The sequence below is a fragment of the Camellia sinensis genome, unplaced genomic scaffold (assembly GCF_055761805.1).
Source record: "Camellia sinensis isolate YWXY unplaced genomic scaffold, ASM5576180v1 Unanchor1, whole genome shotgun sequence".
Lineage (NCBI taxonomy): Eukaryota > Viridiplantae > Streptophyta > Magnoliopsida > Ericales > Theaceae > Camellia > Camellia sinensis.
The window spans coordinates 24,727,532-24,733,174 of record NW_028128987.1 but is presented as its reverse complement, the minus strand read 5'-3'; the positions used below and the strand labels follow the sequence as shown (position 1 = coordinate 24,733,174).

Below are 5,643 nucleotides of genomic sequence, written 5' to 3'. Positions count from 1 at the left end.
ATATATATTTTAACAAAAAATAAATTTTTTTGACGACGACAACCCTGCCGCAAAAAAATAAAAATAAATAAAAATAAACGACATTATTTTATTATTTAAATTTCATTTGTGACGAAAAAAAATATTTTTTATTTTTTATTTTTTATTCCCGCCCCTTTTTTTTTTCCATTCCCGCTCCCCCCTTCATTTTTTTCCCATCCCCCCCCCCCCAAAAAAAACAAAAAAAATCCCCAATCTTAAACCCAAAAATCCCTAATCTCTTCTTACCTCTCTCTCTCTCTCTCTCGATCGACGTCGAGCGGCGGAGGAGCAGCGTCGGAGCAGCAGCAGCGTCGGCCTCCTCAACTTTATGCCTACATTTTTAATTCCTAATAGGCAGTTACAACATACCCATGCAACTTTTGTGAGGAGATTCTTGAATCCAGTGAGTATTCTAACAGTTACTTGTAGCATTCAAACATTCATTACTCATATGCGTAGTTACACTGTTTTCACTATCACAAAAGTAACCTATGGTGACGAAAAGTAGTGAATAAAATAAATTTCATCACTAAATAAGAATAATTTGTGACGAATTATAAAATTTTATCACATATAATAAAAAAATAAAAATAATAGGTGACGAAATTTATTTGCGTCAATAAATACTTCTTTTTAGGAGAGAAAAAATTAAGTTTCGTCATTGAAGGCTTTTCCGCTAAATTTTTTTGGTGGCACCAAAATTTTGAGACTTTTGGTGAGAAAAAAATTTGTCACTAATTATAAAATTATTAGTGAGAAATATATTTTCGTCACCAATAATTTTACATTTTGTTTTTAAAAAAAACTTGATTTTAAATATTTTAAGATTATTTGGTGAGAAATATATTTTCGTTACTAATAATTTTTAATATTTTGAGACCTTTTACTGAGGAAATTATTTTTTCACTAATTTTGGATGAAAATTTTTGACAAATTGGGCAGTAATGAAAAAAAAATACTCTACTAATTTTTTCTCTTTTTTTTTTGTGTTTATCAGTTTTCCTCTCACATCTCTCTCTCTCTCACTACAACAAATTATAATTTTAATGATTAAAAAATTTCATAAAACACACAAATTTATTTTTTAATTAGAATACTTTCACATTACCCATCTAATTTATGAATTATGAATTATTTTTATTTTTTTTCATATTTTTCCATGTCTTTACATAATTCCAAAATTAAAGCACTAAAAAAATTCTGATTTACCGCCTAAATTGAATTATATCAAAATTTCAATCCAAAAGAAACTTTTCAACTCCTTGGTTAGAACTTTGTGCCCTAATAATCTATCCATAGTTCTTTCACAAAGCTGTAACAGAGAACAACGTGAGCTCATCCTCCACCATGAGGACGGTTCATCCTCCACACCGTGAGTTCATCCTGCACCGACATCAAGCTACAGCACCACCGTGAGTTCTAGGTCAGTTTGTTGTCTCTATTTCTCTTTCTCTACCCCTCTCTCTGTCTTCGGAGGTGTTTGTGTAAATGGAATTCATTGTTAAGATGAGATTAAAGTCATTCCATTCGTTAGTTCTAACATCTCCAAAACTTCTCTACTTTAAAGGGTTCCATGAACAACTTGAATGATTTTAATTTGGGAAAAAAAAATATAGAAAACAGAATGATTAACATGTTATGTATTTTGATTATAATATTCATATTCTACCCAATATAACCATTGAAGTGAATGAATTGTTGGTGATTCTACACACAGTAAAGTCTCATGCTTCTGATTATGGGTCTGCTAGGTGTTTGATAAAATGCCACAATGGCTAGTTTTTTCTTTATTGTTTTGTTCGTGCTTTTTTTTTGAGCAGCGGGATTGGATAATTATAAAATCTGATTAATCTTCCCCCCCCCCTTTCTCCAATCACAAAGTTATTGTAAGGATAATGACTAATAAATGACAATGATGCCCTTGTTTTGCATTTCATATCCTTGGTTCTTGTAATGAATGATAAATGATAATGATGTCCCTGCTAGACATGGTCTAAATTCATGCCAGAATTGCTCATTTGCTAAGTAATAGAAATTCCCTTTCTTTTGTTAGATGTCCTGTATTTTAATGCATTATCTTGCATCTCCCACATGTAAGAAAATTTAAGCAACATTGTAGGTAATTCTGTGATGAGTTTTGTTAATTTGTAGGTTTTGAATTATTTGAAATTATTGACGCCCTTCTTTTTTCAATTGACAACAATTCACATAACTATTTTAGTAATCCACAATAATGTTTCTCTTTATATGTACTATTCATTAGGCAAACCTTTCTTTGGTCTCTAATGCACAAGTCAGTAGAAATATTCCTTCGTCAATGCTTGTGCTCATAGAATCCCCGTCCGTTTCAGTCTAGTAAAAAGTGATGGTTTTTGCAAACTAGTTATTCCTAGTATCTTCAACCATAAAGCTATTTTCTCCTATGTTGAATGAACCCCTAAATACCACTTCATTTTTTGCGTAACTTTGTGGCAGAGAAAAAAATTCAAGATCGTGTTCACTTTGTTAACAAAACCCTTAATGTAGCTCCTTATCTTGTGTCCATTGATGTTCTTGTTTAGAACTCCCAGGTACTTTCGCTGAATTACGGTGTTAGTTCACATTGCAAGCATTACTTTATTTATTCATTTTTCCATTTTTTCTAGGAGTCATAGTTTATAAAAGTAAATTTAGTAAAGGAGTGTCACCTGTATACACTTATTTTTTCTTTCAGTTTGACATTCTACTTCTTCATTTTAGTAAGATTCATTTACCTTTTAACTAATATCACTCCTTTGCCTTTTTTACTTCAATGAAAGGAATATTAGGTCATAATAATCTTCTACGCTTATTTTGTGAACTATATTTGCCACTGAGAATGATCATTTGATGTATGAACTTGATAAAATATTCATAGATGAATTATTTATCGTTGTTGTTGAAATCTGAACACAATATATCTTGTAATTCCCAAATTCAATCACAAAACATATGGGGGATGGAGCACGGTATGATATGGTGTTTCCTGTTGTTCATTGGTGAAACCAAAGCAAAGTCCAATTTTGTGAATCTAAAGATAAAACTTTGTGGTTTAAATGCCCAACAACTTATGAAAGCCATTAATGAGTAGTGAGTTAAAACAGCAGGAACAGTAGCTTTTTATCCTGTCATCTATCCTGTAGCTTTATATTTTTATGTGTGCTGTTATGTATTATCAATTGAAAGAATACTTTTTGATTGAACGTAATGAAATATTTCATCATCCTGGTTGCAGGTTCTTGTCATTTTCTGTGAACCAACTGCGGTAAAAGTTAATACCATTCGCAGCATTGCATATCAGATAATGAACAGAGAAAGTTTGACTCGGCTGATATTAGTGGTGCAAAATCAAATGACAAATCAAGCTCAGAAAGCTGTGGATCTTTTCTCCTTCAAAGTTGAAATATTCCAAGTACGTTTCTGGTATTATCGAAGTATTGCATTTTTTCCCCCCATTCTTTACATTACTGTTACTATGTTGAGATGCGAATTTTGGCATTCCAGAGTATCGTTTCGTGTTTTAATGCTTGATTTGTGACCATTAAGTATAACTGACCTACCAAAAAGTAAGCAAATATCAATGAATATTAGCTACAAGCACAATTGACTTGAAGGATTTCCTTTAGAAGGGATGTATATGTCATGCATTTTTTGTGGGGGAAAACTGTTCGATTCAATACTTTAGGTATTGAGACCCTCAAGCCATTCAGAAATAATTTTAAAATTTTCATCATGGATGAGTAATAAGGGAATTGTTGTTGGTGATGATTAATTTGAGTGGAATCCTTATTGGCCAAAACAAATTTATGTGAGGTTTGGCTGGATCCTTAGGAATGTATTGCAATGATTAAAGAAAGTTTTTTGAGTAATTTTACTAGGATGTGGGAGTATAGAAAAGAAAACAAATTCATCCTCGAGGAGGAGGATGTCGAGTTGTTTTTTTAGAGTATATTGGCGTACAAGAGGAGAGTTGGAGGAGGAAGCAAGAGAAAGAGCATTCTGTCAAATTAGTATCTTAGTTTTGATTATTTTTCAAATAATCCTTCTATAAAGCTGTCCGTTTTTAAATCATTTGGCTTACTTTTGTGATTAAATTCTATTTCATGCCTTTAATGTCGTACCGTTCTATATTTAGATTACCGACTTGCTTGTTAACATTACAAAGCATGTGTTAAAGCCAACGCATCGAGTACTTAATGATAAGGAGAAGCAGAACCTCTTGAAGAAGTTTAGTTTGGAAGAAAAACAGGTTAGTTATTAATTTGTGATAGTTTTGCTATTTTAAACTTGAAAATGCTAAAAAAGGATGTTGCTATCTAAGGAAGTTTTTTGTTTCTATTTTTATTGCTTAGCTGTTGAGAACTCATATTCTTGTTGTGGGTTCTATTATCACTTTTCTTTTTATAAAACTGCATATTCTTGTTGGTGTTTCGTAGTTGATCTTTGATTCTTAACGTACTGGTGTCTAAAATATTTATTTAGTGCTGCTTAGAAGTAGCTATTCCTCATTAATGTTGTAGGAGTTCTTCAATGTATTTACACATACATAATATAAGATGCATTTAACATCAAACATAAATCTCTCGAATATGTTAACCATGTAAAGTTAGATGTTGGGAAGATAACTTTGGTTGGAGGATATGAGTAATTAGTCTGAAAATTACTCAATCGAGATGTCATAATATAAGAGAGTTGTTGTATATGCTGGGATGTGGCCATGACCCTTGTACTACCCTCAAACCAAATGTCAATGTTTGACTTGATCCCGAATGGAGTCATCATATCCTACTCAGCAATAGTGAAATCAAGGATAGAGGATCACCTAGGTTTTATTGTTTGAGGCTCATATGGTATGTCTGGTATGCAGCTTGTGACAAATATTGGCTCTGGTTGAGCAAAGACATCTTGTCCATATTTTAGTGTTCAGCATACATCCTCTGTACATTACACGCATGCATGTGCACGCACACGCGCACACACACACACACCCCCATATTACATATGTGATGCTAGAACATAGTGATGTTCATAGTGTTCAACATAGTGATGTTGTGTAATCCTTCCAATGAATTTGACTGAAATCATTTTGTGTTTTCCCTTAGATTCCTCGGATGCTACAAAAAGATGCAATTGCACGGTATTACGGATGGGAGAAGGGGCAAGTGGTGAAAGTTAGTTACAGTGATGAAATTACAGAGTCTCATGTCACTTATCGCTGTGTTTGGTGATGCGTGTATTGTCCATTTTCAGGATTTTCTGTCTGACTATATATCATCTGTGTTAACTCATGCTGAAACTTTGTTTGGTAGAAGTTAATAGGTCTATGATCTTCATGTTCTTTTATTATGTCGACATCGATGCTGTTGGCGGGAATTTCAAGTATGTGTGTGCTTGTTAATACATATTGCAGCTTGTGAATTGTGTTATTTTTTAGGCTTATATTTGCCTTTTGTGAACTTTTTCAATTTTGAGTCCAAAGATATTTACTTTTTAGGTCTATCTAGATTAGACAATCCTAAAACGTTTTAAAAAATAGAAAAATTTCAACAGAAGTTTAGTAAATTCAAAAATAAGTTCACTTTTGTATGTTTGTTATTATAAAAT

At 32.4% G+C, this 5,643-nt stretch overlaps 1 non-coding gene across 3 annotated transcripts; it reads left to right on the top strand.

Annotated features, from left to right (window-relative positions):
* Positions 1-1,258: 1,258 nt before the first annotated feature.
* On the top strand, positions 1,259-5,377 carry LOC114299078 (uncharacterized). 3 transcript variants are annotated; one of them, XR_014357585.1, is made up of 4 exons: positions 1,259-1,444; positions 3,275-3,451; positions 4,205-4,288; positions 5,142-5,197. It is a non-coding gene; the product is annotated as an uncharacterized LOC114299078 (transcript). The 3 variants fall into 3 exon arrangements; XR_014357584.1 differs by having other exon boundaries at positions 1,260-1,444; positions 4,217-4,288; positions 5,142-5,207; XR_014357583.1 differs by lacking the exon at positions 4,205-4,288 and having other exon boundaries at positions 1,265-1,444; positions 5,142-5,377.
* Positions 5,378-5,643: the final 266 nt, after the last annotated feature.